Source organism: Salvelinus namaycush, chromosome 42 (assembly GCF_016432855.1).
Source record: "Salvelinus namaycush isolate Seneca chromosome 42, SaNama_1.0, whole genome shotgun sequence".
NCBI lineage: Eukaryota > Metazoa > Chordata > Actinopteri > Salmoniformes > Salmonidae > Salvelinus > Salvelinus namaycush.
This window is the reverse complement of record NC_052348.1, coordinates 6224936-6238027: the sequence shown is the minus strand read 5'-3', so window position 1 is coordinate 6238027 and position 13092 is coordinate 6224936. Positions and strand designations below refer to the sequence as shown.

The 13092-nt window shown below is 46.3% G+C and overlaps 1 protein-coding gene across 1 annotated transcript in view; it reads left to right on the top strand.

Annotated features, from left to right (window-relative positions):
• The first annotated feature begins 522 nt into the window (after positions 1-522).
• Positions 523-13092, top strand: part of slc43a1b (solute carrier family 43 member 1b) — a 55133-nt gene continuing 42563 nt past the window's right edge. Inside the window, exon 1 of the mRNA XM_038981666.1 lies at positions 523-644. The gene's annotated coding sequence lies outside the window, so the exon portion shown is untranslated. The remainder of the gene's footprint in view (positions 645-13092) is intronic.

Here is a 13092-nt window from a genome sequence, read left to right as displayed (position 1 = left end):
GGGGTCAGAACAATGTATTTAAATACATGGCTGTGGTTAGGGTATTCTTCACATTGTAAAGCCATGGTGTGTCTCAATATGGCTCCTCACCATGTAGTCCAGGGTTTCCCAAACTCGGTCCTGCCCCCCCCCTTCCCCAAATAATCAAAGCTTGATGAAGAGTTGGTTATTTGAATCAGCTGTGTAGTGCTAGGGCAAAAAACAGCCTACATACACAGCCTACATTGGGAAACCCTGATGTTGTCTACCATCACCAGGAAAAACATTATGCTGTTAGTGTATATATTTTTTATATCGCCACAAGGTGGCGCAGTAGAGCAGTGTTTGATGATTTGACAGCTGTAAAGTACCCCTGACAACTGGGTGTGCATGCGTAAATGGAAACTCGTTGCGGCGTTTTGTGTATGGGTGGGGAGTCCCATTTATGTATACCGTGGGGAGGAGGGGTTTAAAGCCATGCAGATGTAATGAAGTTGTGACGAGGAACTAACCGAATGGAAAGTGAAGTTTCACAAGACCCACAGTAACTGACTGTGTAACGTGTTAGTAACACATGAACAATTCAAGTCCCGCTTTTTTTCACGAAAGAAGGGAAATAAACCATTTACCATAGATATCGATTCTTTCAGGGATTAGCGTCTGAAGTAAGTAATTTCTATCATATTTTTTGGTTTTACATGTTCAGAAATGTTGCTGATCTTTTGTGTCTGTGGTAAGAGGAATTTGACTACGCACATGGCACAAGAATATGAATATTTGTTTTTTTCCCCTCATTATTTTTCATTCTTATTTTACAGTCTTTCATTTGTTATCCTATTAATGTACATGCCTTTTGTGTAGACCGTGACAAGGATGATTTTATATCTGTTTAAACAATGCTAAAGTTAATATGTTGATACTAGTATGTTTGGCGCTAATTATATACATCACAAATTTGTTCTTGACACGTTTCAGGTGTCGTTTAGCCATAAGAGTAGTATAATGGAGGGTGACCAGTACATTGTTTATAGTCAACTTTGTATATTTTGAAATGGGTCCAGAGTTAGACGCGGCACTGGCCAGTCCATGCGCTCTGCAGGTAAAATGTGTCACCTGGACGCAGCTGTTAGTGCGCACACAGGGGAGCACGAGGAGAGGTCAAGTGACTGGCCGCACTAGGGGAAACAGCTGAGAGTGAGTGAGAGAGAGAGTCGAAAGAGAGGTGGGGCGGTTTTACCACCCCTGGTTTTAGGAAGAGATCTGTGACCATCCATTTTAACTCCACATTACTAGTAGTAGTAAACCAACCTATAACCATGCCAACAGCACCAATCAACCAGGGCCACAGACTTGGTTGTGATGCAAACATTCTATGACATGTCATCTCTCTCTTTCTCACTGGACACACTTCACAGTTAGTTGGTGTCAGTAGACTGATCTGTTCATGACATGGCCACTGAATGGTGGTACCAGTGTTAACATATTGTGTATTTACTCAGTGTATTTACTCTGCCTTAGCTGGTGTCTACAGCAGGAATTGGAAATCAAGCAACTCTTGGAGGACAGTGGAAGTTGATAAAAGTGCTTCTTTATTATTACTTTTACCAAGAAAGAAGATCTTTATCAACTTCCACTGTCCTCCAAGAGTTGCTGGATTTCTTAGAATGATGCTTTCCAACTCTCTTTTAAATCAAATAATATGTTATCGGTCACATGCACATATTTAGCAGATGTTATTGCGGGTGTAGTGAAATGCTTGTGTTCCTAGCTCCCACAGTGCAGTAGTATCTAACAATTCACAACAAAACACACAGATCTAAAAGTTAAAGACTGGAATATATAAATATTAGGACAAGCAATGTCGGAGTATAAATATAAATATGTATATATGATGGGATGTATAGACATTGTGGACCGTATGTGGAGAGAATATTTAGTATATATGTAGAATACGTAGGATACAATAGTATTTATACAGCAATGGTTGAATGGGATGGAATTGACTAGAATACAGTATGTAAACATTAAGGTCACCAGTGTTCCATTATTAAAGATACCAGTGATTCCATGTCTATGTACAAAGGTCAGCAGTCTCTAAGATGCAGGGTTGAGTAATCGGGTGGTAGCCGGCTAGTGACAGTGACTTAAGTTCATGGCAGGGTACTGGGTGAAGGACAAAAAACACACAAAAATACTCCAAAGTTGCTTAGGAGCTAGAAGGTGAGCTGCTATGTCTGTCGGCGCCATTTTCCTGCTGAAGGGAAAGATAATTCATTGACAGACCATTTCCCCTTTTTCTCCTTTGGTTTTACTGGCACACTAAACAAAAAATGACTTATGACCAGTGCCTGAATTGGGCCAGTATTCACCAGTAATATGTACAGGCTCCTCTATAAACAGTACCAGCACCCATTTCAGTCCACATCAAACACTGTTGAAATTATGACCATCAAGCCACATCTCCCTGTTTTTTGTTTAGTCATTTAGCAGACACTCTTATCCAGAGCAACTAGGGTTAAGTTCCTTGCTCAGGGGCACATCAACAGATGTTTCACCTAGTTGGCTCTGGGATTCAAACCAGCAACCTTTCGGTTACTGGCCCAATGCTCTAAACCGCTAGGCTACCTGCCGTCTCCGTCTGAGTGCTGGTTGGAAGTGACGTGACATCCTGTTGGTGATCGTCGTTATAGCATAACACGACCAGCCAGACAAACAGTCAGTCAGTCACTGTGGACAGGACTCGTGTGGCAGGTGCTGTCTCTCTGGGTGCATCCCAAATGGGCACCCTATTCCCTACATAGTGAACTATAAAGGGAGTAGGGTGCCATTTGGGGCCATCCTCTATCTGTCCCTGTCAAGGTTGAGATACGACTTTATCTGTTCTGCTGGGGGGCATCGGGGTGGAACGAAATCAGAGAGCCAGACAGACGAAAGAGATGAAGAGCGAGATAGTAAGGGGAGAGAGATCAACCAAAATGGACAGGGGATGGGGATTCTTCAGAGGGGGTCTCCTCAGATCCGGCGCCAGGATAAAATAAAGTTACAAAGATAAAAGAAAATATGTTTTTTCCGATGGCATCATCCGGAGACACTGATGACATCATCGGCTGTGAATCATGTGATTTTAGCCAACTATGAGCAGGCTAAGATTACTTACGACCACATCTATATGACATAAGGATATTGTATCTGGAATGTGCTTAAACTGAACCCAAACAGAAAAAAACATGTAATTGAACCTTTATTTAACTAGGCAAGTCAGTTAAGAACAAATTCTTATTTACAATGACGGCCTACACCTGCCAAACCCGGTAAGTAAGCATTTCACGGTGTCTACACTTGTTGTATTTGGCGCATGTGACAAATCAAGTTTGATTTGATGTTAGGGTGGTGCTAGAGATGATCAATTTCACGTTGAAAAAGGGTGAAATTTCTCTTTAAACACTTCTCCAGCCATTGTACTAACCAGATATTCTGTGCAACATAGATGTGTTCCCATGTAGTGTACAAGTGTAGTTAGGTGTAACTGGGTCTGTGACCACTGCAGCTATTTTTGGCCCCAGCTGGCAGGAGTCCCAGTCTGGCTGCAGGCCTGTGCTCAAGATAGGTAATAGACCCTCGGGTCAAACCTGCTTTACCTACACACACAGTCACAGATATACTGGCATTTATTCACACTTATATCAAATATTTGTATAACTAAACCAAGAAAGACCACAGCCCGTCATTTCAAATGGGAACAAATTAGTCATAGTGGGCAGAACAAGCAAGGTGGTGGGCAGAGCCAAGCACCAGCTAGCGAGATCCTATTGGCATGCTCTAACATGCATTTGCATATGTATGTTAGGGACCGCCTACTCTGAAGTGCGTGTGTGCAATAACTCAATTCGTCTTTGCTCTCCTTCTAAACAACATAAAAAAAAAAAAGTAAAGTCTACAAAACTTAGTCCACTCTGTTCGTAACAGATTCTAGTTTTGGGAACAGAAAACTGAATTGAGATCAAATCTTTCATTGATGAGAAAATTAGCAGAATGTCGACCAAAATCCATCTCGCTCCATCTTCTCCCACTGCCGGCCACTGGGCTTCCTCTCACTACCATATTTGGTAGTGAGTGGAAACGCCAAGCGGATGCTTCAAATGTATACATCCGGTGAAATATCTGTCTCATTGTTCTATCTGTGCTTATATGTATACACACACACATACATCTAACATCCATTTGTTTTATGCATACAGACGTCATGCCTATTGGCCACATGTAAACATATACATTTTTGTGAGTTATACTCAGGAGGAAAATCTTCTCACTAGAATTTACATTTTTACAAGGCACATTGCACAAGGCTAAACTCTCCCTAACTAGGTCGGGCTGTGTGCATATGTGTGTGCCCATAGGCACATGCAAATAACAGAGTGTATGTTCGTGTCAGTCCCTGCTCTCTGATACCTGATAGGTCCACAGCGTGAGGTCAGACACACAGCAATAAGGTCAATGTGACGTGGTGATGTTGGACCCAGGTGCAGAGAAGAGACCAGACGAGGAATCAGTGGTTAAGGATAAACATAAATTCTTTACTGATAAACAGTAGCCGCAGGATCACAGTACACTGGCAAAAAAAAACAAGTGTCAAGTCTCGAAAACTCACTCAGGAAACAAACGCACACGGTAAACAATTCAAGCTTCTGCAAAGGAAACCAGAAAACACACCCCCTTTAACAGGGAAATCATCATGAGTAATAGGAAACACCTGAGTGTCATTAACGTCTCTAGGATGGTCTCTGCTGCAAACCCGAACTGACACTTGAACGGCAACAGTCCAGTGGACGAGTTCGGCATTGTGTTATGAGCATGTTCCGCCCAGACGAGGAACTTGCTCCAGTTGCTGGCCTGAGTGGAAACGAAACAGCAGAGGAACTTCTCCAGCTCCTGTTTGGCCCACTCAGTTTGCCCATTAGAATATGGGTGGAACCCCGAGGAGACACTCACTGATGCCCTCAACAGGGAGCAGAAGGCCTTCCAATACCGTGCGACGAACTGGGGCCCACGATCTGAGACAATGTCCTGGAGAAGTCTGTGTAGTTGAAAGACATGGGTAATCATGAGATCATCGGTTTCCTTCGCTGAGGGCAACTGGGTAAGGCGATGAAATGGGCTGCCTTGGAGAACCGTTCAACGACCACCAGGATAGTGGTAAGCCCTTGGGATAGAGGTAACCCTGTGATAAAGTCTACAGGTGGGACCAGGGCCGGTTGGGGATGGGCAGAGGTTGGAGCAACCCAGCCCGTCACTGTCGTGAGGACTTGCTTTGGGCACAGGCCGCAACAAAGGATCTCACATCCTCAATCATGTTGGGCCACCAGAATTTCTGCCTCAGGAACTCCAGTGTCTGATTAACCCCTGGATGCCCAGTTCATTTAGAGGAGTGTCCCCACTGTAGCACTCGAACTGGCTGATCGCAGAACGTAAAGTCTGTTAGTGGGACCTCCACCGGGGTCAGGTTCTTGGGTCTGGGCTTGTCGTACAGTGGTCTGGGTAGGTCTGTGTAGTTCTCCATATCGCATGGGCCACAATGCGGGAGCTGGGGATGATGGGCTTGGAGTCCCTCTCCTCGTTAGAGACATCGTGTTGGCGGGACAGGGCGCCTGCTTTCTGATTCTTGGATCCTGATGATAGGCTAGTGTGAAATCGAACCTGTTAAAAAACAGAGCCCACCTAGCCTGGCGAGCGTTCAACCTCTTGGCTTCTTGAATGGAGACCAAGTTCTTATGGTCCGTCCAGATCACGAAAGGATGAGGTGTCCCCTCCAACCAGTGTCTCCACCCCTCAACGGCCCACTTAACTGCCAAGAGCTTCCGGTTGCCTACATCATAGTTGCGTTCCGCTGGCAAGAATCCCTTCGGGAGAAAGGGGTATGGGTGCAGTTTCTTATCCTCCTCATTCGGCTGTGAAAGAACAGCCCCTGCTCTGGTGTCTGAGACGTCCACCTCTACCACAAAGGGACGAGTAGGATCATGATGAACAGGGATAGGTCCGGAGGTGAAACGTCCCCTGAGTTCCATGAATGCCCTGTCAGCCTCGGGAGTCCAGCAAAAACAGGTCTGGGACTTGCGGGTTAGGACCGTGAGAGGCGCTGCCACCGCACCAAAGTTGCATATAAAATGGATGTAAAAATTAGCAAAACCGAGGAACCGCTGGACTTGCTTGAGTGAGGTAGGACGGGGCCAGTCGTTGACCGCCTCAACCTTTACGGGGTCCATTTGGATGCCTTCGGTAGAGAAAATGTGACCCAGGAAGGAAACTTGGGATACATGGAACTCACACTTCTCTATCTTGACATATAGTTGACTTTGCAGGAGGCGTCTCAGGACTTGACGGATGTGCAGTATGTGTTACGGAAGGGGTTTGGAGAAGATCAGGATGTCATCGAGGTAAACAAAGACGAACCGATTCAATATATCCCTAAGAGTGTCATTGACCAATGCTTGACAGACTGCCGGTGAGTTCAATAATCCGAAGGGCATTACTAAATACTCATAGTGACCACTAGGGGTGTTAAAGGCAGTTTTCCACTCATCTCTCTCCCTGATTCTCAGCGTTGCGGAGGTCCAGTTTGATGAAGAATTGGGCCCCTTTTGCCAACTCCAAGGCGGCGGACATCAGGGGTGGGGGGGTAACGATTATTGATCGTAATCCGGTTCATCCCGCTGTAATCGATGCAAGGACGCAGGCCTCCATCCGAATGAAACCTGCCTCCAGCGACTCCCGGATGTAATTGTCCATGACCAGGAGATAAGTGGGTTATGTAGAGCTAGACAGCGGTACCCTAGGATAAGGGGGTTCTCGGAAGCCGTGATCAAAAGGAAACTAAGAGTCTCTGAGTGATTCACCCCAACCTGCAGTAGAATGGGCTTGGTCTGATATTCCATCAAGCCAGAGACAAGGGGGCATCCATCAAGGGCTTGAATCTGCAGAAGGATGGGACATTTCACGCAGGGGATTTGTAATTTGTAAAAGTCTTGATCAATGAAATTCTCTGTGGCCCCAGAGTCCATGAAGGCTTGAATCTGGTGCCCCCAGTGGAGGGTTACGGGTAGTGACAGACGGTGACTGGGTAGCTGGGAGCACAGCTCCTCAGGGTCTCCCCTTGTACGGGCGAGCCCTGGCATTTCCCATCAGCTCTGGGCTTGTAGCTCAGAGATGGCTGAGACCTCCTCAGTAGAGGCAGCAGCCTTCGAGAATGCGCCTGTCACGCTCCTGTGGGCTCAGACATGTGCGTCCCAGCTGCATTGGCTCCTCAATGCTGAGTTCGGGGGGCTTGGGGTGCTCAGGAAACCGGGATACTGGGGTGGTGTCATAAAGGCGCTGTCTCACGCGTTCTCGGAGGTGGTTGTCGATCCTGATTGCCCGCGTTATCAGGGACTCGAGGTCCTCTCCCAGGTCCCAAGAGGCCAGTTCATCCTTGATGGAGTTAGACAAACACTGGTGGAAAGCGGTGACCAAGGCCTCCGTATTCCACCCACTCTCGGCGGCGAGGGTGCGGAACTCAATGGAGAAGTCAGCCAATGGTCTGACCCCTTGGCGGATGTTGAACAGTCAGCTGGCCGCTTCTCGTCCGCCAACTGGGTAGTCGAAAACTCGTCGCAGTGAAGGCTAATATGGAGTTGCAGGATGGTGGCTGCTGTTCCGACACCGCCGATGCCCACGCCAGGGCCTTGCCCGAGAGTAGAGAGATGGTGTAGGCGATCATGGCCCAATCAGTGTGGAACGAGGAGGGCTGTAGCTCGAACACCAGAGAACACTGAGTGAGGAACCCCTTGCATCCTCCCGGGTGGCCGTCATACCGCTCGGGGGCTGGGATCTTGGGCTCCAGGTGCAGGTTCCCTGGAGGAACTACGGCGACGCCTGTAGCACTGGGCGATGAGACTTGGACATTGGCTCCTCCTGGGTTGAGGTTGTTCTGTGGTTGGAGGGAGTTGGTAGGTGCCCAAAGGCTCCTTGGTGGGTTACAACATTCTTGATCTGGGTGACAGGTGGAACCATGACAGTCAATTCAGGGGTCACTACTCTACTCACCACTCAGGTCTTTTCTCATCTTTATCTCTCTTTTATTCTCCTCTACACCAATCCCTTATTCCTCTCCCTCCTCAGGGCAGTTAGTTCTTTCCACTTACACTAACAGGGAAACTGTCCCTGTTTTTTTTAAGCAGTTATTGGTCATGTACTGTATGGTCAGAATTAGGTACTAACGGATTACATGTAGCCGGGATTACGTAATCAGATTACAAAAATGAAGCAACTAATCAACCCAAAAATAAATAAACACAAGTATTCTGATTACAGTTACATTCTTCAAAACAGTTGATTACATTTTGGTTTCCTTCATCTAATATCAAGATGTGGGCGTCAAGTGTTTGTCTCAAACACACTGGTGAGATGGCAAGTTTTTGAAAGCTGTGCTGAGCCACACAGCTTGGAAGTCACCTTTCAGTGGGAATGGAAGCGTTTCCCTTTTTTTCTAATCTATTTGAAATCTCCAAAACTGCAACATTTGCTCTCCTTGGTTGCTTTACACAGAAACATGTTTTAACCAGAAAACATCAGACCCCCACTCACTGAGAACTGAATCATCCCACATTGTATCAGGATTGTGAAATATGGAACATTTTTGATTAGTCAACACAGCCCCATCCTGTTCACTTCCCAAGCACAAATCAGCTGCTTACTCGGCTAAATCTCTAGTTTCAGTGGAAATGAGTACACTCAAATCTACCCTTCTGTCTTTGCAGTAGTGCTGAGCGATTAGTGCTTTTTGAAGTCAGTTTGGTTTCAGTTCTATTATTCAAAAAATAATCACGGTTTTCGATTTCGGTTTAGATTTTTTTAAATAACATTAAATGCACTATGCATTATGTGGGTTGAATGCTGTAACACAGAATAAAACAATTACTAAAAGTCCCATGATGGTAGTGACTGCCCATTACTGGTTATCACTTATTAATTATTAACCATCATTTATTTACATTACTTGAATAAAATATTTCAGTTGTGTATATACTAAAAACATTATTTGATTACTTTATTATTTTATCTTATCTCTAGCTGCTAGCTATGCTGTCAAACGAAATCACTTATTTTGTAGTTGTTCAAAGTAAATAAGGCATACTTCTATGACTGCTGAATACCAATTATCAATCACTTAGATCATGTATTTTCAGGTAGAGTTCCTCACAAAGGAACTGCTCTTGATCACACATTCTAACTCAGCAGGCATAACAGAAACACACAGACCGGACAAGTAGGCGCACAATTGATTATGGTCATTGTAGTTAATTACCAGGTTTTCTGCGCTAAACTTTGTCGAATATTCGCCTGTTGTAAACTAAGACTCCCTACTACATCGCACAGTTCGGGCTTGATCTGATTTATCTTTAGAGGAATTGGCAATGTGCGCATTGAGCTCACAAAAAATAATAATTGAAACCAACAAAAATGATAAATAACCAACATTTCGGTTCATCGCTCAGCACCACATTACAGACAGATCTATGTGTTTTTTGCTAACTTAGAATAGTCTACATTCAGAGTATTTCCACAATTGATTATCCAACTCATGAAATAATTCGATTTCTCTTGGAGCCGTTACATCTGTCTGTTGAAGTCTTCATCATACCAGTCTGTTATGTTAAGGGTGCTATATGTTTTATACAAAGTCAATGTCAACACATTCAGGGATTACAACAGAATTGGCAGAGAAACCAGGGTTATGTTGTCGCCGTGATGGTGGTGATGATGAGTCAGTCATGTGGTTAACTTCACTCTCAGTAGTAGTATCCTGTTTCAGTATGATATGTTGGATAAAGGAATAAAGACAGACACCAATGTCAAGTTCAATAGCCTTGTTAAGCATTGTACAAATCCCTACGCGTGGAGTCTGGGGAACAGTCCGGCTAGTCGATTACCTATCAACTAGACTCCGTAACATCATCCTTTTCAATAGAAAGTGCAAACATAACGGCATAACATTGAGTTCTTAACAGTCAAGTCATAACAATTGCAAAGCATGACATTTTCTTTTTACTTCAGTTGTCATCTTCCTTTTTTTATTTTTTTATAAACAGAGGACAAGTTAACACAGTATCTTGCTTACAGAGTGAGCCTGTCCGGTGGCTTGCACAGCCGACCCACCCGTGAGTAAGTATTGGCTCTGACAGGGGTAGGATTAGGGCCACGAGCTGGAGAGTTTGGTGGGGTAGAAGCCTCACCTTCAGTTGGCTCATGTCTCAATTCTGCACCCCTTACCCTTAGGCCTGGACTGTGATCCAGCTCATCTAGGTGAGTGTATGGCATGTTCTGGTTTGTCTGCTCTGCTACGCGCAGATCCACCCGAATGCGACGATAGAGGGAGCCACCAACATCCACCAGGTAAGAACGTGGTGCAACTCTCTGTAGGCATGTGCCCAGCCTCCAAAGTCTTGTGTGGTCTCCCGGCAGCGGTTTCATCCTTATAGTTTCACCCACCTCCAGCTCTGGTAGGTCTCGAGCAGTCCGGTCGTAGAAGCACTTAGCGAGCTGCTTTCTGTGACGCAGTTTGTCCGTGACGCCAACCATGACGCAGGGCTCAAGTAGCTTGTTAGCTACGGGGATAGTAGTCTTCAGACGTCTGGACAGAAGGTGTTGTGCTGGGCTGCTGTCCATGTTTTCGGTGGGTGTGTTCCTCCACTGTAAGATCGCTTTCCATGGGTCGTTGCTGTCGCGCAAGGCCCTGCTTAACAGGTTTTTTGCAATCTTGACAGCTGATTCTGCCTTGCCATTTGCTTTTGGGTGTCTTGGAGAGGAGGTCACGTGGTCAAACTCCCATTCTGAGGCGAAACGCTTGAACTGTGCAGTGAATTGTGGGCCATTGTCCGTGATTACCTTGTCAGGCTGACCTTGCCTTGCAAACTACGCCTTGCAGCGCTTTATGACCGTCTCTGCAGACAACTCAGGGAGCAGTTCAATTTCCCAAAAGTCAGAGTAATGATCAACGATGAGAAGATAGTCCTTTTGTCTGTGGCTGACTAAGTCCATGCTGATGATTTGCCAGGCCCTTGTGGGCAGTTCGTGTAACATCATGGTTTCCTTTTGCTGTTCATGAGCGTACTCGTTGCATGTGGTACAGTTGCATGTTTGGCCAGTATAATGTTTCACGTGCCTGGCGGTAGCATGCGTCACCTCCAACGCGACTGGAGTGTATGCGGGTAAGCATCTCTGGACGTAGTGATTTGGGAATAATGACCTTCTGACCTCTGAACAAGACGCCATTTTGCACACTGATCTCATCTCGAAAGGTCCAGTATTCTCTTACGGTGAAAGGTGTCTCCTCTTTCAGATATGGCCAACCTGCGAGAGCCATGGACTTCAGTGACTGTAGGTGTTCGTCCTTGTCAGTATGTTGCCTGATCTGGGCTAGGCGGTGATCTGTGACATTTAAGTAGTCTGCCTGATTGATCTGTTGAACATCTTGTTGTTCCTGCTGTAGCGAACAGATGGCCTGCCGCTGATAGGCAGTGCCTCTACCTGTACATTGTGCTGTTGCCCTGCTCAGTGTGTCGCTGATGTACATCTCTGGTCCTGGCTTGTAAATGACCTTCAGGCTGTAGTTTTGCAGAGTCAGGAGCATGCTTTGAAGCCTCTTGGGCGCGTTGAGGAGAGGTTTACTGAATATGGCAATGAGTGGTTTGTGGTCAGTTTCAGCGGTGACCAGCTCTTGACCATATAAGTAGTGATGGAATCGCTGGCAGGAGAAGACGATGCTGAGGCACTCTTTCTCAATTTGTGCATAGTTTTGTTCGGTGGGGGTGAGCGCTCTCGAGGCAAACGCAACGGGCTGGCCTTCCTGCATAAGGCAGCATCCAAGTCCCCTTTGGCTAGAGTCGCTCTGGATTGTGACAGGCTTCGTGACGTCGTAGTAGCGCAACACTGGCATGGATGAAGCCAGAGATTTCATCTCCTGCACTGCGGCCTCGTGCTTGGGTAGCCAGTGCCATGGTGTGTCTTTGTCCAGCAACCGGCGCAGAGGCTCACAGACTGCTGATAGGTGTGGCATGAACTTTGCAAGATAGTTTGCAAAGCCGATGAGACGCTGTACTCCTTTTGCATCAGACGGGTTTGGCATGTCGAGGATCGCTTGGACCTTATCTGGGTCCGGCTTCAGGCCTCTTGCCGAGAGAATGTGGCCATGGAAGTGGACGTCTTTCACCTTGAACTGCAGCTTCTTCAGGCCAAGACGAAGCTTAACTGATTGGCAGCGCTCCATCAGTGCCAGGAGCTTCACATCGTGGTTGCGTTCTACTTCTTCGTCTGTGTCACCACATCCTACAATCAGGATATCATCGGCGATGGGTTCAATGCCCTTGAACCCAGCCAGTAACTCGTGCTGCTTGCGTTGGTATACCTCAGGCACCACTGAGACACCAAACGGGAGCTTGAGCCAGCGTTTCCGACCCCAGGGGGTCCAGAAGGTAGTCATAAAGCTGCTTTCTTCGTCCAGCTTGCATTGAAGGAATGCATCTCGGGCATCCACCAAGGTGAAAATCCTGGCCTTGGGAAGCTTATAGAGGACATCCTCTAGTGTCGGCATGATGAGGTGGGATCGTTTCAGTGCTTGGTTCAGATGCTTTGGGTCGATGCAGACCCTCAGCTTCTCTGTTTTTTTCACTATGACCATATTGCTGATCCAGTCAGTTGGTTCAGTCACAGATGTCATGTGGCCATCGGCCTCATACTTGTCCAGCTGGGCCTTCACAGCCACTTTCATTGCAATGGGCACATTGCGAGGAGCACACTGGACTGGAGTGATGCTCTCATCCACTTCAAAGTGTACCTCCCCAGGCACTGATTCAACGGGCATGTTGAATACATCGTCATATCTGCTGAGTAGTTGTTCTTTGGACAGGGTTCCATGCTGGACATGATCCACAATGTGCAGGTCATTTGGAGCATGTAGAGCCTGAGAGGAGAGGATTTTGACTGGTTTTCACAATCTCAAACTCCAGCTTGTGTTTGCGTCCCCGAATAACACATTCGGTCTCAAAGGTGCCCATAGAGCTCATTAGTTCTCCTGAGTACAGC